The sequence below is a fragment of the Argentina anserina genome, chromosome 1 (assembly GCF_933775445.1).
Source record: "Argentina anserina chromosome 1, drPotAnse1.1, whole genome shotgun sequence".
Classification (NCBI taxonomy): domain Eukaryota; kingdom Viridiplantae; phylum Streptophyta; class Magnoliopsida; order Rosales; family Rosaceae; genus Argentina; species Argentina anserina.
The window spans coordinates 22,394,377-22,421,901 of NC_065872.1; the positions used below are offsets into that span (position 1 = coordinate 22,394,377).

Below are 27,525 nucleotides of genomic sequence, written 5' to 3' on the forward strand. Positions count from 1 at the left end.
TCAACTATTACCAATCACCAACAACTTTGCGTAATCATCAACATCAACATGGGCACCAGCATCTGCGAACCACTTATACGATCCCAACCATCAAATATTCATCAATGAAGTTCAATTTTGCATTACCCAAAAGTAAACCAAGAACCTTGAGGAAAATCAGCTAGAAGAGATGAGATGAGATGAGCCTTATTGTGAGAAATGAGTGACGAAGAGATAGAGGAGGAAAATAGGTGTTATCTTGGGGAGCCAAATATGAGTACCCAGAATAACACCTCCTAAGGAGGTCGAAAAGGAAAACCGGCGCTATCTTCTGCCATTAATTCTAGCCCCCTACGCACCAAACATCGGACAAGCTTATTAAGCCTCTCTTATATGAGCTGTACCACTTAGTACTGTCAAACAAACATGCACTTCATCTCGTCTCGCAATCTCCTCCAATTCAATATGATCTTTTCAACCGGAGAACAAACAAACCTCGCCGACAAATCAAACCCCAATTCAATCTACGCGAAACGGAGAACAACCAAGCGAAGAACAATTTTGATTTGGTAGATAAAAGGCTCAAATCCCACATGCAATTTGTGGATCTTGTAGAGGGTGAAGAGAGAATGATTTTTGGGTAGTCTCAAGGCCATTGGTTGCTAGACGGTGGCGGCGCACGGCGAGGGTATGTGGCCTGCTGTCTGCGTCGGAATAGAGAGAGATAGAGGTTTTATTGGTTTTAACTGAACTAAGTCAACCAACCAACAACTGCCACGTGGCTTTTTTACCCATGATTTTCGGGTTTCTATATGGTCTACAAAAAGAAGAAAAAATCATTTGTCAGCATTCTTGCGATCATGAACAATTTACTAAACTGTTTGAAATACTCTTATTATGAATCCTCTTTTGATTTCAATCAGAAAAGAAACAATACCATGAAGGAGATTGAATGAGAAGAAACACAAACCCTCAATTTTATTTGTAAAATATATTAGATCTGCAAGTTCTTGAATCTCTATTAAATTAGATATGTCGATTTAGTTGCCCATACGATTTTTTGAAGCAGATAATTAATACGGAAGCTTCCAGCCCAGAACATCCAAGTAATCATATTGATTCTAGTCATCCAAACTTTCACCCCATGTATAGATTCTTTATTAGTCTCCTCTGCATGATTCTTTGTAAGTTTCAATTGATTGAAAAATATGTTCTCTTTCTTCAACTGAAATGAACAAGTATGGTGTTGCCGCAACTTGTAAGCTCCATCAGATATGTTGATCAGAAGAGACGATGGCAGTTGTGGGAACGCGAGAGAGAGAGAAGTCTTGGCAGGATTTGTTTTTAGAAAACTAGGAAAACGACAAAATATCGTTTCTCATAATTCTGAACAATTTTCGAGTTGTATCTTAAAATTCGTTTTGCTTGTTTTTCAAATACCCTCCACCGAACGCAGATTACAAGTTTTCAATTATGTAAAAAAAAAGAATGGTTTTATGAAATGATACCGAACGGGTCCTTATAAACTCATAGGCTATGTCACAATTCTAATGTGAGACATATTTTCTCAACATGTCTCCGCACGTGTGGCGAATTTTCAAGTCATATACGTGCACAAGATTTTAGGTAATGTGAAGTCCGAGAGGCCATTTGGGCTTCACACATGGGTGTGGGTAACTTGCTCTGATACCATAATAAAGTAATTATATGACTTACACATCCAAAACTAATTGGTCATGAATGGAGTGATCAAAATCCTTATAAACTCATTAGCAATGCCTCATATTTTCAATGTGGGATTTATATCTTAACACGTCCTCGCAGTGACAAATTTTCAAACCATACATGTTAACAACTATTTTGGGTGACATGAAGTCCATATGGTGGAGAGAGAGAGAGACGGGAAGAGAGAGATCACGCACACGCATGAGTAACCCGCTCTGATACTATGATAAAATGAGCTGTGGTTTACATCCAAAACCAATTGGTAATGGATGAAATGTCTCAAACCCTTATAAACTCACATGCTAGATCCCAATTTCCAATGTTAGATATATATTTTCAACAGTTTAGTCATTTGTTTTCCTTTAGCTTGGATCAAACTCGTCCTTGTTTTCTATTGTAGTATCCAAAGTATCAACATAATCATACATTTATAATTAATTTCGAATAAATAAATAGAGGAAGAAAATACGTACACTTTTTAGCTTCTCACGGTAGATATGTTTCTTGATGAGTTTTCTAGTTTTCACCGGAAGAATATGGAATAAATTCCCCATCTCAGCATCTTTGACATCTTCCCAATTTCGTTTTACATGTTCCTTCATTTCCCGCATCATTTCATCATCGAAATTGTGTTCCTTCATCCAATGTTGTATACCTAGCTTTTTCAGTTTAAGCTTTTTTTTCTCTCTCCTCAGATCTTTGAATTAGTATTGATATAAATGTCTGTTAGATGAAAACAATAACTTGGTCAGCTGCTCTACTATGTAATCCCCGCTATCTAGTTAGAAGGCATATATCACTAAGCAACAATATATGTGCCAACTGAAAATTATCTACACTTTTAGCAAAGCCTAAGAATGTGAATGGGAATTATCCAATTGTAATTGTGCTGGGCGTGTTTCTCTTGTAGTCCTTTAATTTGCATGCCTTGGCCACCGTGTTTAATGAAGTTCTTCATTATTGACAAGAAAAAAAATTACTTGTACTTTTCCAATAAGATATAGAAAGATGAGCAAGCCAATGACCGAAATAAGAGTAGCGAAGCAATTTTCCCACACGTAAGTACTCGTTCCCAGAATTGTGCCGAAGTTACTGCAGATAATGGTTACTAATTAAAGAACATTGAATCTAGACGTAAGATCATATATATGCATGCGAGATATAATTATTAAACAATGGTTAACTAGCAAGTGTTGATTTCTCTTAATTTTGGACGAAAATTCTTCCTTAATTATGGAAAATGGACAAATATAATTGTGGAAGGAAATTCATAGTATTGTTGTAGGAGAATTACTCTTTGTAATCTTCCGGTGTATCTTATACTAATTAATATATGTTAGTCTAGATAAATAACGATATATAATCTCTTCTTCTACTAGATTCTCAATGTAATATATATATATATATAAAAGCTTCATTATCAATGAATAAAGATGATACTTTTTCTTATTTTGATGCGTATTACACTCTTCTGTAACATGTTATCAGCACGAAGTTCTAACCATGAGTTCTTAGGTTTAGAACCCTAATTTCTGAAGAATAAAAAATTCATCCTGCCACGAAACATTCGGCAAAAGATGACTGAAAAAAATATTATACTGGAAAAAAAAATGCAGAAATCATAACTCGATTGGGCACCTAGAAATTTGCTCTTGGCACCTTATCTTCCTCCGACCTGCCAAGGCTGACCAGTGTTGGTGAGTACCCACCTCTTCGATGCTGCAACGACGTTGTCTTCTCTTCATTGTCGCCCCAACCCGCATCGCTGATTTCGACCCAACCCACAACTAAGAGAGTTTAACCTCTTATGGGTAAATCAGTAAACTGGTAAAGGGGCATGGTAATTTACCCCTGATAATTTTGTTTTAACCTACGGGTGAAACACATTTATTTACTATCAGTAATTTCATTTTATTTTTACTGATTTCTTATGTGACGAATTTAAACTAACCAATATGTTTTTCATTTTGGTGAAATTTATTACATAATGATACCAAATCGAATGGCGAGAGTTAATTCGCGACGTATATTCGTGAATTCAAATATGACCGTGAAATCAAGCAAGAGCAACTATTACGCTGCTTATTTGGCAGACAACCAAGTATGTTTTAATTAACGTTGCTGCTTTTATGCAATTTAAATTCTTCTGACTTTTGTCTTTCATCGGGGACTTTCAACCTCTCTTTCTTTTTCAACCCGATTCTTTCGCTTCTCAGGTGGTATACAGGGATATGATTCCCCTGATACCGAGTTTTTCAGAACAGTTGGAAGTGCTGCTGTTACTATCCGTAGCCGTTGTGTGTAGCTACAAGTTTGAAAAAAAATGGGACAAACATTGGTTTGCGACGAAAATTGTCGCTTATACCATCGGTTTGTGACGGAAATTGTCACTTATACCATTGTGATGGAATTTGTCACGGTTTCTTGAATTGAGTTACCATACTTTGGGACTTGACCTACAATTCAGTACTTGATATATCGTATATTGATACATAATGAATTTTCCTTCTTGTTGACCACAACATGCGCTTGAAAGTTGGCATTTTCATGTTAGATGTATTTATGCACCTAGTCCAAAATTAATTTCTTTTAGTTCAACATCATTTCCTTGAAAGACATAAACATTATGGTTAAAATATACAAGAGCGAGATATGAGAAGTTCTTGAAACAAGACACTCATTATATGGAAGAACATAAGAATATCTTCTCAATATGACGGATTTTTAAAGCAATTATACATTGCGGTTATAAAATGAAAATAATGAAGTATAAATGTTTCGGTTAATAGTTTGAATGACTAGAAATCCATTTATTCCCAAGTTTAAGGTAACTAATGTTACTTAGTCAATACATTTTTAAATTGGTTCATGGTCAAGATCTCAATCCAATTATTGGCTATAAAATTCTCATGTAGTTTAACTAAACGAACATACGAGAATGTCTCGATGCAATTATGGTTTTATTACCAAAATCAATATGTTAATGCAATATAATGCATTACATACTACATGACACTACCTACATAAGCCAACGGTTTTAATTGTGGCATAGGTCAGGCTTACACGATCTTTGTGTGGTACAATGCCTAGGCTTCCAACAAACCAACAATTCAAACCATAAGCTACGGCTTGTAGCATGTCTTACAACAAACCAACGATTCGCATGTTAGTGTTTTAAGTCTGACAATATGCATGTTTGTTAATGGATTATCGTCCACATATTTTATGTATCAAATTGCGCATCTACAAGCACATAATGATGAGTTATTTGATGTTAAATTTTGTCTTTGAATAAAACATAAACTTCCACCTATGTCCGCTTATATAAAGACCTTAACATGCGATCTCGTTTAGTCACTTTTGATGAGCCAGTCACCCCATCCTTAGGGGGAGAGAAGAACAAGTTTGTTCAAGTTCAACGACTTGGTATTGTCGTGGTCTGTCCCACTTTGCCTCATCATGTTCCTAATAGTCATACAAATGAGATTAGAGATACATGCTGCAACTATGCTTGTAAGGATTGATGTCCGACAGATGGACATGTAGTCACTCTTTGTTGGTGACGTGGTGACTCCACAAATGTGGTATATGGTGTCACTAGGCCGTGGCTCTTACATAAGTGTGGATAGACCACTTGGTTCGATAATATTTGTTAAATGCGAGTCATGGCACAACTTGATCTATAATCAATGATACTCACTCGTCAGTTTTCTTGGATAATGGTTATCATTAGGGGACGTCTCAATGTCAATATTAATCTAAATTAAAGATCTCGAAGAATGACGATGTTGAATGAGTTTGATGTTGAATCTTACATACTCTGTTGAGGCAAAATTTCAACATTGTAGATTGGCCTACATGAAAAGTGTTATTTGGCAGAAATTAATGGTGATGATCGACCCATGTTGCGGCCACAGCCTCCTGGAATGCCGTAGGATCCAGTTTTAACAAAAAGATAGGACATTGGTCATGTAATACCAACACCACACATGTAAATCCTATCGGTTATACTTTTGTTAGGCGTAGTGTGAAAGATAAGAGTTTAGACTCACCTTAAGGCGCAAACTCTTTGATAAAATGCCCTGGAATCAATATGATACGATTTGTTCTCATAATACCTTGTTAGTTAGGTGGTTTTCAAAACAACTAAATTTGCAGCTTGTGGTTACATATCCTCTCTGTTGGGACTAAGTTAAGAGATGTAAATAAAAATCATGAATGGATTGGTTTTAACCTAATTCAAGTGCTTCCAAACCATGGAGCGCGTTAACTTGATAAAGGTAGGGATATTAAAATGAAGCGTAATGGACTATTGATGAACTAAGAGCCAAATGCTATAATTCCGAAGCTCCTTGCTTAAAACTCATAGATCTCCAACTTGACCATCCAATCAAGTCTATTACACTAGATGATGTAGGAGAATTAACTTCGAAGACTTTTTATTGCATGGCGGGGTAGATGTTGAACATTCTGTAACCTGATGATTGCTCGATTACTCGACATCAATATTTAACCCTGTAAGCATCGTTAGTAGTATAAAACAAGAGGGTATCGTTCACAAACCGGGGATCCAGCCAGGGCTTAGGATCACATCAATTAACACGAATTCATAAAGATATAAAAAGTTGATATAGGTTTCGGATTGAATCATAAAAACAGAAAATAAAACCTAAGTTAATATATACATGTGATCAACCAACCAACACATAAACAATCACCAAAACAAATCATACAAAGCTAACGAAAATCAAGTTCTAGTCCTCCTTTAAGAGTCATGCCGAGACACTATCATGAATAACTAAGGTTGGATCATGCAATTAGGGTCCTAAGCAGTAACCTAAACACATAGACACTTAACACATTCGATTCATTCCAAGCGGTCTTAATCGAAATCTAACATACTTATCCTACCATGCAATTCCAAAGCCACGCATATTGAATTCATTAAGCATGTCACCTACTTAACCCCCAATCATGCAATTTCGAAAATCACATAGAAAAGATAAACATGTTCATAGCATAAGTCATAAATCCAACAACCTAAATATCATGCTACAAGCGTATACATAACATAAAGATATCGAAATCATTCAATAACAAGGCACGGCAGAAACCAAAATCATAGAACTAAAAACCTAAAATCGCAATTTTATATAATTTGAAACAAGTAACTATCTCATAGACAAAATTGAAACTAGTTTACTCTACACAAATCGCATGCTCCATCCAAGAACAAGAACAAAACCAAAACCGAATTTAAACAAGAGTGAATCATGGTTACACTTTATAAATCAAGCAATCCACAAGTGTAGCCGAGACTTCTATGGATGAAACCTTCTTCACAAGCGTGTTTGAAGGCTATTGATTGGTGGGGAATGATGGAATCGGTTTTAGGATTTCTTGGAATGGTGAAGAATGAATTCGGCAGAGCTATGGCTTGTGCTTTGTGTGCAAGGTTGATGATGCCTTGAATGGAGAGGCCGAGCCTCTATATATAGAGAAAAATAAACCCTCTTTGCCGTCCCAAATAGGAGATATAATCCAATTGGGAAACTGAAATCTTCTTTGATATGGATTTTGATTCATGTACTCCAAATCCAACTTGATGTAGGAAACCAAGTCCAATAGGGAAACACATATGGGCTACTCGGCATCTCTCCTTGGTCAACTAGGAATAGCTAGGCCGGCCTCTTCTTCTCCTTCTTCAACTCGGATATGATTTCCTTGTCTCACTAGGAATGCATCTCGACAACTCTACTTCCTTTCCAAATATGATTTGTCTTTCCTGAAAAGAAATCGACGATTAAGGAATAGGAAAGAATAAAAACAGGAAAGTAGAATCCTAGTCGAGTAAGGAATCCTAGCTCAATAAGGATTTCTAACACTTAGCACAATTTCATCATCCATTCATCTAAATTCGGCATAGCTCTACTTAGAACATACATATGACAAATATAAACCTAAAACAACTAAATAAGAAGTAACAAAGCATAAGAATAGGGCATATAAACATTAAGAACGTCACACTTTGTGCTTCTATCAACAACCCCACACTTAGACTTTGCTAGTCCCTTAGCAAACACTAAAAAGGAAAATCAAAACAGAAAACAAAATCAAAGCAACTAACATTAACGACACAACACTAATGCCTTCAACATTTTGTCTTAGAGATCTTCAAACTCATAGCATCAAGAATAACACTCAATCGAAATAGATAAGATGAATTCAATGGTTAATAAACATGAATTTCGTTTAACAAGTAAGACATGGCAGAAACAAAGATGAAATTAAGCTCGACATGTTCAAAACAAGTTCAAATTCAACTCACATAGGATATGCACTCCAAATCTTTTCTCTCAAGAACATGGCATATGCTTAAAAGCTTTTCACACACAAGAGTTATAAACATAGTGAAAATCGAAAACCTCATGAAAGATACCAATCATATGCACAAATGAACCCAAACCATAAGCTTACTCATGAAACAAACTCCACAGATCAAGAGCTACTCATTTTAAGAATCATGTGGATCTTTAGAAAATGGATAGGTTAGGCTCGGCATGGATATATTTTCAAGGTAAAAGGAATCACAAAAGTTCATCCTCAAGACTTAGCAGAGCAAAACATCCACCTTATGTCGCCATACTCCATAAAACAAGGGCCAAATATCATCATGTTGGACCCATTCTTCACTTTAAACATTGTGAAAACGAACAAAGGCTAAAGTATAACATTATTGAGCCTTCAACAAATACATCACAACTCCAAATTCACATAAACAAGATGTATGCCGAGATCTTTCATCATTCTTTCATTTTTTTCCTTTTCTTGCCGTGCATATATACTTTTTCTTCTTCTTTTCACACGGTATCAATACATTTTTCTTTCTTTTCATTCTCTTTTCACGGCATAACATACATACAGTAGCATAACCCCACACTTGAATCAAATCATCACTCCATATTAACATCCAAGAATCGGCTCTGCCAAGCCTCAAAGACAAGGTAGAGATATAACTATACTAAGCAAGGATATAACATGTTGGTAATGAAAGAATAGGCTTAACGTAGGCTCAAAGGGGTTAAAACTAAGGTGTCCCAAGCAGGGCTCAAATAGGGATATACGGCTTTTTGGCTTAAGTGGTGGAAATCCTAAAAAGATCCAACAATCCTTTTCAAAATCAGAGTATATTATGACATAAAGCTTCGAAAGTTTCACAAAGTAAGTTCTAGCATTCTCTAGTTCATTGCGATTCTATGGCATATGAATTGATCAAAATGAATATAATGAGGTTATAAAGCCAAGAAACGATAGAATAAACTCTCCAAAGAAAGGCACAAGTATATGGCTCGAAACTCACATAGGTTACATGAATTCAAAACAAGTAAAGAACATGCTCATTCTGTACCTAAGTTTCAAAATCCTCATCTACTACATGTTCGTACAAAATCTACACATCGATTAACCATCAAATAACAATAAAGTTTATTTCAATATCATGATCATCTATCAACCATAAATTCAAAGATCAACTCATCCTAGACAGTTAAAGGCATACCTAGGACTCAAAACAAAAACAACTTAATCGAAAAACAACTCAAAATCGAAAAACAAACTAAAAAATTCAAACTAAAAATCGGAAATCAACACAACAAAATTGAAACACATAAGCATCAAAACAATAGAATTCAACAAATGATGTATACCCCACCCCACACTTAAAACTTACATTGCCCTCAATATACAATATGAAAAGCAACGAAAATTAAAAAGAGATAAGGGATAAGAAAATGCAAACACTCGTTGACGGCTCCTTCATTGGCTTAAGTTTATAGTCTATAGCCTAGATTTCTTCATCTTTATCCACTAAAAGAATACGACATGTTCGTCCTCCTCATCATCAGAAGATATGATCATGATGTTGTCATTATCCTCCTCGTCTTCACTCGAGTCCGAATCACTGCTCTTATAGCTCGAATCAACTTCTTCCTTCAAACTCGGATCTTCTTCTTCTTCTTCATCTTCCTCATTGACACGGTTGTGAGACTCCACCTCTTCAATTGTAAGTTCCTTGATCTCTTCCTTAGAGCTAGCACGAATGTCCTCCACAAGATCCTTTAACTCCCTATGCGATCTTGCCAAATCCAAAATCGATTGTTGCATTTCATTCATCATCTTGTCTCAGCGGTGCTCCGCTCTTGTGGGCGTAGTCTTAACTCTAGCCGGTCTACCTTTTCTTTTCATGCCAACCAGAGGCTTCAAATGGTCTCTAGTGTTCCCATACTTCCTAGCTTTCCTTCCATCCAACTCCACTCTCTTGAACCGAGAAGTACCACTCACCCTAGAGTATGAATTCAGTTTTAGGATTTCTTGGAATGGTGAAGAATGAATTCGGCAGAGCTATGGATTGTGCTTTGTGTGCAAGGTTGATGATGCCTTGAATGGAGAGGCCGAGCCTCTATATATAGAGGAAAATAAACCCTCTTTGCCGTCCCAAATAGGAGATATAATCCAATTGGGAAACTGAAATCTTCTTTGATATGGATTTTGATTCATGTACTCCAAATCCAACTTGATGTAGGAAACCAAGTCCAATAGGGAAACACATATGGGCTACTCGGCATCTCTCCTTGTTCAACTAGGAATAGCTAGGCCGGCCTCTTCTTCTCCTTCTTCAACTCGGATATGATTTCCTTGTCTCACTAGGAATGCATCTCGACAACTCTACTTCCTTTCCAAATATGATTTGTCTTTCCTGAAAAGAAATCGACGATTAAGGAATAGGAAAGAATAAAAATAGGAAAGTAGAATCCTAGTCAAGTAAGGAATCCTAGCTCAATAAGGATTTCTAACACTTAGCACAATTTCATCATCCATTCATCTAAATTCGGCATAGCTCTACTTAAAACATAGATATGACAAATATAAACCTAAAACAACTAAATAAGAAGTAACAAAGCATAAGAATAGGGCATATAAACATTAAGAACGTCACACTTTGTGCTCCTATCATAACCCCATGTTAATTCTACATAATGGATGAGCAGGAGCGATAATTAAGCGGTTATAGCTTATAGCTAGGGCTCTCGTTCCGCATAAGTAATTTACCCATAACTGTATGAGGATATGCAATATTGCATGCAGCTGTACTTAGAATGAAAGGATCTTGGAAATGCTAGGTCTCGAAAGTGATAATCGTTACTGATGATGTTTTTCATCGGTTAGTTAAATGCAGCAAGGATGTTTAGCCAATTCCTACAAGTATTCAATGAATCAGTCAAAGTCAGGAGAATACATGTTTCTTCCGTTTGAGCGATGATAAGTCTTAAGAGATGAAACTCCTAATATGTAAGTATGATATGTGTATGCATGTACTTGTTGTAATATACTTGACTCGACATCTCATTCGATTAAACTCGAAAGGCCAAGAAGATGGCTGAGTGCACCCACACATATGTCAATGTTTGATCACAACACGCTATGACATTAAATCTTATATCCCAACACAAAAGACACTTTAATGAAGCAATGTCAGAATCTGCCCAGATTCATATATCAACTTCCACGGGACCTATAAGGCAGCTCACGTGTTAGAAAATGGTGCGTTTGGTACCATTGGAAATCTCTATGTGTCTATTTTCCAAAGACACCAGCCATTTGACCATATTAATTATATTGAGTGAGTTATACCTATTTTAGTAAAATAGGACAGATCTATTTAGAACCTGTAGCTGAGTCAACTTCGACAGAGCTTTGTGATCAGCTTCGTATGTACAAGGTTTTCAATCATATATCACTGGAAAGCCACAAGTGTCTATTTTTTAGAAATTTTTACGGTTCATCCATACCTATTGTAGAGGAAGTTATGACTATTTAAGGGCGTGATGGTCATACCACGCGTGAATCTGTTTTTCATTGCAAACTCTTGTTTTGAGTTGTTATGCAATTCTCTTTCTTTTAATCCATGTACGGATAAGTGTACATATTTGATTTAAGAATGTTTAGTGAGATTTTATATAATCATTGACCCATTACTACTTTTAAATAATGTGATGAGCATTCGTATGTGCTATCTATCTAAACTCCAAGATTGAGTTACCGATCAGGGGGAGTTATTTTGCAGACTTCAGGGGGAATTTATACCACATGTTATCTTCAATTGTAGCTGGTGCATTGTGTTGTTTTCCCCTTCAACAAAGCTTTTTATTTTACCCAAGAGGTTTTTGTTTTGCTTGGCAAGGTTTTTACTGTGGCAACGGTTATGCACCATAACCCAATAGGATCACGATATAAGGGGGAGTGTTGTAGGAGAATTACTCTCCGTAATCTTCCGGTGTATTTTGTCCTAATTAGTATAGGTTAGTCTAGATCAAGAATGATATAACATCCCTTATTCTATGAGATACTCAATTAATGTCTATATAAAGAAGTCCTTATCAATGAATAAAGATGATATTTCCTCCTATTTTGATGTGTATTACATTCTTCTGTAACAAGTATGTTATTATTATTACTACTACTAGCATTTTCATACATGCTCTGCATGTGTAGTTAACAGTTTTTCCCACAAAATGGAATACAACAATTGTAATATCCCAAAAATTTATAAATAATTTATAAGTATTTTTCGGATATTATTTTTGGTGGTGATCCGATTTGATAGTACGAGGGTAAAAACAAATTTCTTGGAAATGTTCAATTTAAAAGGCCTAAGAGTTGACTTTTTGATTGTTGGGAATCTTAGAAAACTTTTTTCATGAAAGTCGTAGAGCTCGTCGATGCGAGCTCGTGAACATGTGGCATGCTGATTTGGACATCGTATGCAGAAGTTACAACCGGCAGAAGATTTCGTGTTTAAGAAATTTTAAGTATAAATAGAATTTTTGCTCCTTTAGGATTTCATTTGTGCGAACCCTCTTTTTCACACTTCTTCTCCACGTGCCTCACATGCCTTCAGAATCAAGGTTTTATGATTGACCCGACCCGGACCCAACCTGACTTTTTCGGCACCGTCCGGCGTCGCCTAACCTAAGGACTGGCCCAGACCGATTCGCCTCCTTCTGCTAAGCCTCCATGTGGCTGTGGTTTGCGCCACTTCATGGTCGGTTGCGTGAATTGAAGCTTTTTGTTTTTGCGGCGGCGACCCGGTTTCAACCCAGAACGAGTTTGGTCGATGCATGCATTTTTTTAGCAATGATCTTGGCTCAGATGGCTCAGATAGCATCACCTCCTTCTTATACTCCTTTCTCTGATAGCAAGCCACTCCAATTCGAGCCGAAAACAACGAATCAAGCTTGAACATGTGGAGGCAGGTTTGTGTTCATCGGCAACAGCTCCACGGTGGCGATTTGACTTGGTTTCCAGCCTTTCTCGGTGATGCAGTGGATCCATGACATCTTCCCTCCTCCCTATGGCAATGAGTCATTCCAACTCGATCTGACTGTAGGGACTTCGAATTTCACATCAATTTGGCAGAGCAATGTGTTTCCAATGGTGAATTGCCTCCAAATGTGGCTTGTGTGATTGCTAATGCATCCCAATTCAACCCTTTAATGAATTTTATCACTTTGGGGTTGGAGCCTCAAATTTACAGATTAAGGGTTGATCTCCTAGTAGTGATTTCGACTGGGTTTGTTGTCACTCGAGGTACCAAAATGAATTCATTGCCTTGTTAATGTGTTAATTGTTTGGGTTGTCTAGGTTTGTAGTTTTGGGTAGCATGTTGTGTTGTCGCAGTTGCGATAATGTTGGCGGGAGTAGCAAGTCCGGGTAGTACATTTAAAGCAATTCGAATATTTCATATAAGATTGGTAGGTACCTATTGTAAATTATTATGTTAGGGAGTATCATATTATTGGGTGCTCGACTCGTGTGGACTCGACCTTGTCAAGTACTGAATGACTTGGACTAAGTTAGTTTCGGGCGGCTTAATCTCGAGTTTTAGATTAATTGGGAGGGGCGTAGAACTTTGTTAGTTGTTTGGTACCTCAAGAGTTATTGAGTTGTGCATTGGAATGATTAGGATGTGATGCTTGTTTAGAGTGGATGCGGGTTCAGTACTAATCCATATTTTGAGTAGAAAATACAGCGGGAGCTAAGGTGAGTAAACCTTACTAGTTACAAATTCAATTTAAGTTGTTAATATAGTTCATGTATCATTAACTTATAAAAATTATTCTAAAAATATGTTTTGGTTTTAAATTACGTGAACTTGATCGTCTACTGTTCATGGGTAAGTAAATATTATTTTAATAAAATGATTTTAAAAGGATTTGGTGATTATGAACTATGGTAAAGGTTGAGAATGAAATTGGATTATGCATGTTATAGATAGTATAGTTTATTTGTATACGTTTATTTAATGGTAGTAACAATATACATATACACGTAGCTATATTATATTATATATTGTTATTGTTGCGTAATTGGTTGTTGTTGGCGGATGGAACCAGAAGGCAAGAAAATGTACCTTCTGGTAATCTGATTTATTGACTGTGGTTATTTGAATGTTGTTGGCGGAAGGGACTGTGAATGAAGAAAATATACCTTCCGGTAAATTGGTTTATTGGCATAACTTGATCACATTGTGTTGTTGTGAGAGTCACTTGGTTTCTTTTTTTGTATAATATTATCATGTGGTGGATTGATTTTATTGTACATGTTGTTTTAACATATGTATTTTGTTAAAACCTTTTATGGTCTTCGGACCTGGGTCACGTGACAATGTCAATTAATTGGGGTACCAAGCCTTTAGCCGAGTGATTGGTTACGATCAGTTAGAGCTCTAGTTTGTCTGTCGTTACACGGCATGGGAGCTAACCAAGTGGGGTTATCTAAGTCTCATGAGTGCATTTTTTAATAGGGAATTTAATTGTGTTATGTTAAAAGATATGATTATTGTAAGGAAGGTTCTATTCATACCTCCCATTTGGCTACTTAGACCTCCATAATAATTTTTATCAATGAATTCCAACTTTTGTCATTTTCTTATTCTTTTGGCTTTACATCTTTTTTTTTTACACCTCTTCTTAATATTCACCATTAATTACTCTAACCCAGTTATAGAGAAACCTTTGTTAGTTTTCTTTGCATGGAGATAATCATTTCTTTGATAAATTAAATTGTATGCATCTTTTTTTATTTGTCATATCAAGAATACATAGAGGAAATAATAAACCAAAAAAAAAACAGTGAAAAGATTGAAGCTCTAGAAGAAGAGGAGGAAGAAAACTATGCAGCAAAATTCTCTCAACAAAAATTGTATCTCGAATCCCAACAAACACATGTCACCAGCATATATCATCTTCCATCCATAAGTGCAATCATAAATACATAAAGCCACCACTAAACCTCCTCTCATAGTCTCATCTGAGTTAACATATTGAAAAGAAAATTTGGAACATATAGCTATATCATTTAGCATTGTTTTTGGTAGAATATACCTGTATTTTGGAGGGAGTGTTTTTTTTTTCTCTCTCTCTCTTTCCTTTTCAGTTTGTTAAGAGGGTAAATAGGATTATTGAATGTTCAAAAATAACAGGAGGTGTAAATCGTCAAATGAAAGGTATGAATAGAAGTTTCTTTATTGTAATTTGTAAAATATAAATTAAAAAAAAATAAAGGATAATCCCGACAGAAGAGAAATGAGAAAAATAAGGAGAATTCAGTTTAAATGAATAATAACTCCTCATGTTTAACTCTCTCCACATCCTCCACTTTTCTCTACTCTTACGTTCAGTTAATTTTTTGTTTTTTTTCACCAATAGTGTGTTTGAGGCTAGTATATCATAAAGAGAGTTTTTATTCATACCTCAAAAAATGGTATTTAGACCTCCTTACTTAATAAACCTCAATTTCACTTTTACAAATGGTTAAAATGCTATTTAGACCTCCTTAGTTTTCTGAAAATGCCCATAATCCAATCAAATTACTATCCATTAATTTTTTTTCCAATTCTAATATTCAATTATTATAGACAACTCGAAAAATTCTTAATAATTACACTATCCATCTCAAATTAATTTTCACTTTCACTCGTAAATTTAATTAATAATGTTATTGTTTTTTTTTCATTCATTAATCTGAAACTCACCAAATATTAAAATCAGCACGAAAAATTCAAACATCAATTGAACAATTGTTTCCCTCAGATCCTAAACGAAGTTTATCAAAACTCATATAGCTTTTTAATTGATATATGAAGATTGATAATATTATTTGTTGTAATTTTTTAACAATAAAAAAATTAATTAAATAAGTCATCTTATTCCAATTTCCAAATGAAAGTTTTAACCTGTAATAAATAAAGAATTGACGAAAAAGGAAAAATTCATTTAAATTTTCTATTGTAAAATAGGTATGTTTAGACTTCTCTTTTTTTTCTTCTTTTTTTTTCACTCTTATATATCATTTTGGTAATTCATATATGTTGAAAAAGTCAATACTAACTTGGAAAAAGAAAGAGGTATAAATGTTATTTTAGGAGGTATGAATAGAAGCTCTCTTTTGGTAATTTCACATGCATTGAAAAAATAAATTTTAACTTGGGAAAAAAAGAGAGGTTTAAGTATTGTTTTAGGAGGTATAAATAGAAGCTCCCTATCATAAATGGGAATTCAGGGTTTTAAGAGAAAAAAAAAGTGTCAAAATATGATAGTAATTAAGGTTAAAGGTTATTTTTAATAACAGTACACCATATATAGCCCACTCATAAGGTTGGTATATTATCTTTGGAAAAATTCATAATGGTACTTAAAGGTTGATATTCAGCCCAATTTTGATACATCCTTCATTAACTCCACTTAATTCACGAATAATAACGAGTGCACGAGCACTCTGAATAGATCTACAAGGTAGAACTTAGCATATAGATGATATTACCTTGTTATGACATTAAGGACTAGGGGTGGACAAACTGACCCGAAAACCGAAAAAAACCGGACCCGAATCCAAACCGAATCCGAACAAACCGAAACCCGAATCAAACCGAACCGAAAATAAAAAAACCGAACCAAACCGATTCTATTTGGGTTGGGTTTTGGGTTCAGTCCCTTAGAAACCGAACCGACCCGAACAACCCGAAGTCAATGGTCAACGTTACAAAACGACATCATTTTGTCATATTTATAATTTTACATTATTATTATTTTTTTAATAAAAAAAATATTGTGGTCGGCCTCACAGCCGCACATAATTTCTAACCTAATTGACCTAATGTATAAGAGGCGCATTATTTAGCCGTCTTGCTTCCTTCATAATGCGATAGTTTTATTTTAAACCTAATATAAATATTATGATACATTAGTTGACACTTAGGAAATCGCCAACTCTAATTCGAAATATGATCGATCGACACCAGCAGATGTGATTGGTATATATATTTAGGGACCCCGTAAAAATTTCATCCATTTTGGACATGGTTTGACCGTTCGTACCTACGGTCAACCAAAAAAGAGGTGTTTTCACATAATAAAACCTCATTGACCGGGGCTTTGCCAAATATATTTCTTCAGTGCGACCCCGCATGATAAGTAACAAAAATTAGGTGATTTCAGATATGCAAACGGCTTTCGGCGTTCGCATATTTGTAGTAGGTCCTCCCTTATGGCATAATAGTGATGTTTTCGATTTACCAAAAATTCCGACGGTTAAATAAGGTCCGAATTGGATTAAATTTTTATAGGGTCACTAAATATATATAACGATCACATCGGCTGGTGTCGATCGATCCCTAAAAGTTTCCTTCATATAGTCGCTTCATAATGCGATAGTTTTATTTTAAACCTAATATAAAGGTTATGATACATTAGTTGACACTTAGGTGATCGTCAACTCTAATTCGAAATATGGTCGATCGACACCAGCAGATGTGATTGGTATATATATTTAGGGACCCCGTAAAAATTTCGTCCATTTTGGACATGGTTTGACCGTTCGTACCTACGGTCAACCAAAAAAGAGGCGTTTTCACACAATAAAACCTCATTGACCGGGGCTTTGCCAAATAGATTTCTTCAGTGCGACCCCGCATGATAAGTAACAAAAATTAGGTGACTTCAAATATGCAAACGACTTTCGGCGCTCGCATCTTTGTAATGGATTCTCTTTTAGGACAAATTAGTGGTGTTTTCAGTTTACCGGAAATTCTGACGGTCAAACTAGGTCCGAATTGGATGAAATTTTTACATGGTCACTAAATATATATACTGATCACATCGGATGGTGTCGATCGATCCCTAAAAGTTTACTTCATATAGTCGCTTCATAATGCGATAGTTTTATTATAAATCTAATATAAAGGTATGATACATTAGTGGACACTTCAGCAATCGATAACTCCAGTTCGAAATATGGTCGATCGACACCAGCAGATGTGATCAGTATATATATTTAGGGAACCCGTAAAAATTTCGTCCGATTTGGATATTGATTGATCGTCCATACTTATGGTCAAGAAAAAAGGCGTTTTGACATTAAAATCCTCATTGACCGGGGCTTTGCCAAATGGAATTTTTTGGTGCGACCGCACATAATTGGTGACAAAAATTAGGTGATTTCATATATGCAAACGACTTTTAGTATTCGCATATTGGTAATGGGTCTTCCCTTATGACATAATAGTGTTGTTTTCGGGTAAAAACCCATCGGGCTTGCGGGCTTCGGCGAGCTTTTCAGATCCACGGGCTAAATGATGAGGCATAAGTCAATTAGGTATGAAATAATCATTAGACTATTAGTTTTTCATCTTTATGTTAAATTTTGTACTTTTAAAATTAATATATAATATTACGTATTTTACATACGGGTAAAACCGAAAAAAAAAACCGAACCGAACCGAACCGTACGGGTTGGGTTGGGTTGTGGGTCACAGTCTCTAAAATAGAAAAACAGAACCGAACCGAACCGAATTTAAAATTTGGGTTGGGTTATGGGTTTTGTCCAAAACCGAACCGAATGGACCCGTGTCCACCCCTATTAAGGACTTGAGTGCTTCTAAACAAACAATCGAGTAATGAGCGTCAACGACTTAGGGTCATAGGGTGCATTCATAACCCATTAATTCATAATATATAGAAAAAGAATGTACGATTGCAAACCTCAGATTCCGCAAGCCCCACCAAAAGGAGTACAAAAACTTCCAAAAATTTCTAAAGTCTATGGATCCCGCATTACCATTTCTAGGTGAATCGAGAAATATTCCAAAATCAAAAGGTACTGTAGCATTTTCTGGAACATCTACAGGGCAAAAGTTGTCTAGAGAATTGATGAACGTCATATTTCATGAAGCCGCATCTTCAGCACAATAAAAGTTACACTCAGTGGTACTATGGTTGCGTTTGGGGGGGCTTTTTAGCTCCCCTGCTTATAAGCAATGAAGAGGAAAGTGTTTGGTAACTCCCCTCCACCCGGCTTTTGAGAAAAGCCTTGGCTTTTTTCCTTTAAAAGCAGAAGTAAGGGGAGTCCTCCTTTTGGAAGCCGTAAGCTACTTCTGCACTGTAGCGGGAGTACTGTAGTTTAATGAACATTTCAAAATACCAGCTATTACCCTCACTCTCTTAAATAAATTACAAAGATGAGCCACTTGTTTTCTACTCGGCTCTCTCTCCACATATTTTAACTGGAGTCACTCACACAGTCTGATCCAGCAAAACAAACATAATTATTCCAGAATTGATACTCCCCAGCTCCATGACTAATCTCCCTATTTCATAATCGAGCACGATTCAAAGTTGGCATTGCACTTTTCGGGGAGCTGCATCACCATGTTGCGATCAACGCCGGAGATCGGAGGGCCACTGATGAGTGTGCAAACTTTGAGTGCAGTGCAGCAAGTCTCACTTGGGGGGATGGGGCTAAAAGGAACCACAGCTGGTCTACAGGGTATTAGCTGAATTATTGATGCAAAGAAGGTAACACCACAGGTAGAGCTTTGACCTTGCACCCCCAAACCTGATATTACTAACAGGAGCACAAAAGTTGCAAGAACCATGGAGCTTCTAGTGTGCCTCATCTTCGATTTCAACTACACTGACTACTAATGATGCCGAAATGTTACAGAAAAAAACTGAATATATAGGAGATGATCAATGAGATCCATGCAACCTTGCACTTGCATCCTACCCAGAGGTCACACTTCTGATGCCATCATTACCATCTCTGCTCCAGATCTGATGTATCAACAAAAATAGGGACAAATACATTGTGTGCGGGTTGTGCAGTTTTCAAACACAACCTTCATGACCCTATGAATTTGTTCAAGTAAATGAATATGCAAATATGGTTCAGCAACTCTCATATACATTTTGAAAGTGCCAATAACATTGGACTTAATTTTCTCATAATTTTAACTTGACTAATATTAATATGGATCAACCTTATCGAAGGAAGATGCCCTGAAGACCTAGCCAACAAAACATGTATGAATCTACAAAACTAAAGCTTCAAACAACAAGCATGGCACCTCGCCAATCTGCAGCAAAAATCGTAGGGTGTCTAAATATGTCATTATACAATTAAAAAACACAAGTTAGTTTTGAGTTACCAAACACTATTTCACTGCTTTTGCTATTGACAACACTAATAAAAAGTCAGTTTACCAAACACTCAGCTATTTTGCTTTTCAGCAGCTTATTCTAAAAAAAAACAGAAGCCAGCTTTTTTATAAAGCCCAGCTGCACCAAACATACCCTATATCTGGTACATGCCCGGTGCCAACATGACGTCTCTCGGTTAATAGAAATGAAATACCAAAAAGCTCCCAGCACCTATATATAAATTAAATGACTAAATTAATCACTGAGAGAAATAAAGACCAACTAAATGATAATGGAAAATGGAACATTGTACTTTAGGTATGTTTTAATCATTATGGTCAATATTATCATTTGACTGGTATTCGATCGGTTCTTCATTAACAACGTCTGTGATCCTATTTGGGGAGAAACTAGACACTCGAGATGAGACTGAGTTGGATCTGAAAAGTTTGCTCAATGTGTCAGATGAAATGAATCTGGTACTAGACTTAAAATGATAGAAAAATGACTTCAGAATACTTAGATCTAAGAGTGACAAGCTTCTCTGCTCCACTCATGCCTCACTCGGGACTTAATGTTGGACCTGGAAAACTTACTGTTTGGTTGGAGAAGAAGAAAACACAGAAACCCAGTAAATAGAAGTAAATTTCGAATTTTTAAGAATAGAGAAACAGAAAAACAAACAAATAACACAATAAATAGATGATTTAAATATATATATATATATATATATACAGTCTCTATCCAGAGTGAACCTTCACTCTGAAATTACAGAGTGAATTTCCAATTTTGGCACACTTTTCGGTCAAATTTTTTCATCATAAACAATTCAATATTTAGGTATGTTATTCAAGATCATCTCTACAAAATTTCATCAAATTCAGACATCGTTAATGTATCGAAATTAGATTAAATCAATGAATGAATTAAAACTGTTCAACGTGAATCGTTCGTGTAAATCTCAATTTTAAAAACTCAAACCATTGTTGAATTAGATGAAACTTTATAGAGATAATCTTGACTAACATAATTAAATATTGAATCACTTATGGTGAAAACATTTGACCGAAAAGTGTGTCAAAATTGGAATTGACTTTGTAATTTCAGAATTAAGCTTCACTCTGGATAGGAAATGTATATATATAGCGTTTTAGGTGCGGACGTCTCGATTTCGGCAACGGTAGGCCGCAACGGCGTGGCGGACCAGCACATCCGCACTACCCACCTCCCGGTGATTCCGTATGTGCCAGCCGGAGCTCTATTGGCAACATCTATTAGCAACCCACGGCGGCCGGAATATGCAAAATTCAAGTTTCTAGACAGACTCCGGTGATTTCGCGATTCCGACCGCAATGGGTTGCCGGCACAGACGGGACCTCCGGGAGGTGGGGAGTGTATCTGTCGTGGTCCATCCCGCCGTTGCGGCCTGTCGTCGCCGGAATCAGCGAATCTGTACCATACGTAAGATACGGACGTCTGCACATGAAATTTTACTATATATATATAAGTAAAACTTACATGACTGGCAAGGATGTACAAGAAAAAATTGAAGGCACCTTTAGCCCATATTCTTGTCTTCCTCCTAAGTTCTATAGAGGAATGGTGCATGCGGTAGACCCTTGGCAGATATTGTGCGAGAAGAAAGAAATTCAGTGTCCTTTTATGTACTACATATTTAGAGCTTTTCATTTTGGAGGCAGCAACTACTATTAGCACCTGGCCAAAAGTACGTATAATTTTGGGTTAGGTACTTTCTAACCAGGACTTGCAAAACAAATTAACGAATAGTCTAACAACTAATTTTTTTCGATTACATTAGCAATTAATATTAGGGCTAGTTTGGTATTACTACAACTTTTAAAAAAATCTTCTTCTACTGTACTGTGATAATAATCAGTTGTGAATTAAAACAATTTTTTATTTAGTAAATATTATTTTTATAAATGTTGTAGGTAAATACGTATATTTTTTTCATAAATTCTAAACAAAACTGTTGTAAAAATGGTTAACAATAAAAAAAGACATGAGTTTGTTTTAACATATTAAGAATGATTATAGATAAGGGTATTATTTGAGATTTTATAGAAAAATATTACATTTATTGAGCTTGAGATTGCAACCTGTTTCTAAAAACTGCTGTAAGTGACTTAAAAATTTTTTAAATAAAAAAATAAACTGATTTTTTTAAGCTACCAAACAATAATATACAAAAATTGACGTAGAAAGTGATTGTTTTAAAAGCGAACCTATACCAAACTAGCCCTTAATCTCCTTAACTGATCATGGATGGGATCAAAAGAATTAACTTTGGCACAGTCCTTGTCTTACCTGTGGAATAGGAAAAACAGCCAAAAAGTCGACTACGATGGAGTGCCAAGATAATTTCTGAGCTAATGCCTTGGCAAACAAAAGTATCTCACTCCGTTCCTCAACTAATTTATTTCCACTAGTCCGTTCCCCAACTGACATTCTACTTGCGATTCTAACTATCTGACTTCTGTCGTCTGGTTTGTTCTTCTTAAGTTCTCTTCTCTCCTCTCAATTCTCTTCGTTTCTCTTTTCTTTTGTTCTTCATTTTTCATCTTTTGGTCCTCTCTTAATTTTATAGCAGCTTTCATGGCCTTACAAATTTGATAGAAAATGTTCACTATTAATCGGTGGCCGATCGCAAAACGAGGGCAGTCACCTTCAACGTCTGGTCCATTTGAAGGCATTTGTTTTTCTCGTCAATGATTGGGAGATAGAAGAAGAGAGGATCTACTGAAACTGCAATCACACATGAGCAAACAAAAATTGCTCGCCAATATGGGTGCAAAACCGGAAGAACTCCTTGTAGTGTTCCCTTTTTTGTTAAAGCCCTCGATACACAGCAAATGAAGAGAGAGAAATTGTCATCAGTGATGAGTACGCGTATAAATGGCTAAAGATATTTGGTTAAGATACAAATTATTGAAAACGTACAAGTAATTAATGGCGCTTGAGATCAGCTGCACCAACCTTTTATTAATAAAAAAATTATCGGGATTGAAAATAACCATGGATAAATTGGATCTTCCAGATTATCTGGATTACGCGCCATTTAAACTCGTTATTGCGTAGTAGAGTCAATCAACTTCTTTGAGTATGTTTGAGCCCAAAATAAACTCTGAGAACCTACATGCATGTGACCATGGAACATTCATATTATGCAAACTAAATAAGTAAACATCAAGCCAGGACACTTAACCTTTAATATCATATTGCTAGAGTAACTAATATTGTCTACAATAGCTGCTCATAAGTATAACTGATAGCTTAACTGCCTCATTAAGGTAAGAAACTGTTTTCTCTTTTTCCCGTTCCTTTTAAAGTTACTTGAAACTGAATAAATTAAATTCCGGAGATCTGGAATTGAAAGTACACGTGTGTATAATTTGTGTTCTAAAAATATATAGCATTCGGTAAGTAGAATTACAGGGTCTAACTAAACTATAAATAAATCACAGAAAATGAGCAAAATTAATGAACTTGGGAATATAAAGGGTGTAAGACTGTAAGAGGAAGATCTTTAGAAAGCATACTTACTTCAAAAAAGATATTCGATATCAAATTAAAACATCAGCGTTAACTTCATAATGGGAGACTCATAAGAGGAAGCTCTTTAGAAAGTATCTATACTTGCTCTTTTTGATCAAGTATATACTTACCTCAAGAAAGCAATGTATTAAATCAAAACTGAACTGGCTCATGCATATTTGTAGATCTGCATACATGCAGTAGCTCAACAGTAGTCAATGAATTTAAATATTTGATGTACGTTTACCTGTAGAAAGCAAGCAAAGAAACTAAGAGAGATTTGTAGAAAGCAAAGAATGCAAACATTCGCATCTCTCAACCGAAATGTATCGATCGATCGATATATAGACTTGCAGGTCGCAAGCAATCAGTAGCTCGTTCATACAACCATTTGAATTATCCAGAGACACTAAGAAATCGACAAAAAGTTAAAAAGACCAAGAGTTGGGTTAGATTGGATCTAAACGCAACAAGTATTTGCGGATGCACGTATTTGAATCATTATCTCACTGCTTCTGTGTCCTCTTTAGTGGTTCAAGGGCTTTGCCAGCCCAGCGATATGCAAAAGCCAATACTCTGTTTACTTATAATTACTCGACAGATGGTAATATGAAATGAAAAAAGACTATACTCTTTCCGGGAGGATTATTATTCTACCATTATGTGTGTCTTAGCCTTATTAGTTTCATGTTAGAGATACATTTGTATCTCTGTAATAGATTATGACTCTGAATCCTGCGGGATTCAGGTGATGTAATGCATATATATATAGACCCTCATATCATTAATAATACAATTGGTTTCATCCTGAAACACGTTATCACGCATTTTCCCTAAAACCCTGAACTTTTAGAGTCATAAAAAAAAAATTTCACCGCTGGTCGCCTTCGTCTCTGGCCTCCAGCACCTTCCTGTCGGCGCCGCTCCTGCTCGCTGCCGCTGCAGCCCCCGCAGCCCCTGCAGTCCCTACACGCAGCCTCCGCAGCCCCTGTACGCAGCCTTTGCAGCCCCGCTGCCCCACAGGGTCTCCCCCGCATTCGCTCCGCAAAAACATCTTTTAGCTCATCAAGTCCCTGCATCAAAGCATACAAAATTGCTCCCCCGCATATTCACGCACGACACACGAACTTCACAAGCAAAATATTCGCTCAAGAGAAGCTACTCCCGTATTCTACAAACCTTCAAAGGTAAATTTTTTATTAATGTTCCCGCTTTTGAACGTATAGATATATTATATCAGGCGCTATTAGCTTTCTTCTTATCTTTATTCCGGCCTTTCTTATAACGCCGATGAGACTATAGAGGGATGAGTTTCCCCTCTTGGTTTACGTTTTTCGTGTGATGGTCCTAGGGGAGTCACGTTATTATTTAAAGGGAAGAAATCAGTTTCGTGTGGTTGTCTGAGTACACCGCTGTTTTGGGTGCGATCATGAGAATCGCCGATATGCATCGATTATTTTGTGACCATATGCATCACAACCCTTCTAATTCTGGTTACATACTTGAATATTTCGATTATTCAAAACCAATACAACCCTCGTTTCTCATGGATGTGTCGTCATAGCGATTGTTATTTAAATGTTTGAGTTTTCTTAAACTCATGTCTATAAACGATAATCTCAAGGTCTACGTACTCATTTATTTGAGTTGATTCATTACTCTGATGCAACACTATTTGCTGACAAAAGATCCCAAAAATAACACATTCTATGGGACACATTTAAAGTGATTCAATAAACGTCTATGGCGTTGTATTACCAGAGTTGACCTTGAACCATACTCCACATCTGAGAAACACATGCCATTTTTGGCAGCTGTATCAATTTCTTGAGGGAATGTTGGAGATGGAAACGTAACATTCTTCCATTCTCAAGTAAGCAGATTTTTTAGCCTCACGCTACGGCTCCGCCCGATCTGATATGCAAGATTTTGTTGCTACGGACTTTTGATTAGTCAATCTATTTTAACTATTCTTTCTGCTTACTATTTTTCAAGTATTGGCATTGCCATGATTCTTCCTTGACTTTAGCTTAAGTCGTTTATTGGAATTGGAAGCTTGTTTTTGTTGTATTAAATATTGGTATATTCAATAAAGTTTCTCGTATTCCTTAGATGAACTCGTGAGAATTTTATTTGCCTTAAACCTAGTATGAATGGTCAACGTTTGCAACTCACGTGGTTTTTAAAATGGCCGCATTTAGGTTACATGGGACCCCAATAGTAGTACATTGTGAATTTGGACCATAAAATTTAGGAAACGGACCTCGGAACGTCAAAATTGACGTCGTTTTTCCCGGTTACTGTTCCGGCGTTTCCGAAATGTTTTCTAGCGTTTTACCGGCGTATTGGCCGCCTTCTGGCCACTTGCCGGCGTTTCCGGTGCCACCATCTGGTTTCTGCCGGTGTCCCCTGTCGGACAGCAGCCTCGACCTCCTTGCCGGCCAACTCCGATTGCCGCCGGTTCCAGTGAGTTTTCGACCATTTTTTCGTCGTTTCTCGTCATTTTTTCGGCATATTTCTCGCAGTTTTTACTGCCACGTTTTCCAGTTCGAATTTCACCCGGTTTTGAGTTATTTTGATATGGTTTTCCAGTTAATTTTCCGGTTTTATCCAAGTCGTTTCATAGCTCAAACGATTTTATTATTATTGGTGACCACCCGCACTAAATGGATGGTTTTCCACCCTAATTGTTTGGTATTCAACTGCTATAATACCATGTTTTTCCAACTTCCTAAGTTGAAGAATGTAGTTCTATTGCCATGTGATACATTCGATGGAATTGCCATTTGTTTCAATCCCCCCTCTTACAATATCCTACGGCGTATTGTCTAGAGAAGTTCACCGCATCGTTGACTCTCTTAATTTTATTTTGAGCATGTCTCGCTGTGAAATCGAGTGTCTTGCTAATTGCGTAACCACCCACACTGTCCTACAGCGCAGGTAGTTGTTTTACGGATCTCGTGCGGAGATTGTGCTTTATATCTTCATGCCTTGCTAAGTTTTCAAAGGCCCTACATGTCAATGATGAATTTTCATCTTGATATTTGTGTTAAGAATGGTGAGGAATAAATCTGTCAGATTTCATTGACAGTAGCTTTTTCAAGCTTAGACAGTAGCTTTGTTAGCCTGTGGACATAACTTTGCTTGCCTGCAGCAGTAACTTTATGTAACTCAAGATTCTTTGAATCATAGGTTCGGCTTTGCTGTCTCCTCGGTTTTGACATGATCATTTTTTGGTCATTTTGAACGAGATATGATGATTCGAGTTCTTTGAAATTTACATGATCATCTATTTTTCATGGTGAGGCCGTGCTTATCCGTGCCATGCACGGTGAGGCCGAACCTGCCCCTTTCGGAGGCTCCATGGCATTTAGGCCGTCGGTGGCGGCATCCCCTACTTCACAGGAGTTTGTGATGCCTCCCATGCTTTCTAATGCCTCCATGACAATCTCTGATGTCCATCGCTCATTTTGCAAAGCTTGTTCTTTTGCTAGATTTCAAGAAAATCCTTATTTATTAAGGCACCAACCGAGAACATTCCATTCTTACAAAGTATTTAAGGTGACATTAGTGGACCCTATTCAACCGAATGCGGACATTTTTCGGTATGTTTATGGTATAGGTTAAGAGCATCGACACGTTGGTCACATATCGCTTTGCTATCCACAAGAAACACTGCATTTGCTAAAGATTTTAGCTATGATCATCATCCTAAGGGCTCACCACCCTTCCT

The 27,525-nt window shown here is 36.5% G+C and overlaps 1 pseudogene; it reads right to left on the reverse strand.

Annotated features, from left to right (window-relative positions):
- On the reverse strand, positions 1-27,235 carry LOC126804056 (cyclic nucleotide-gated ion channel 1-like; annotated as a pseudogene).
- Between the last annotated feature and the right edge of the window lie 290 nt (positions 27,236-27,525).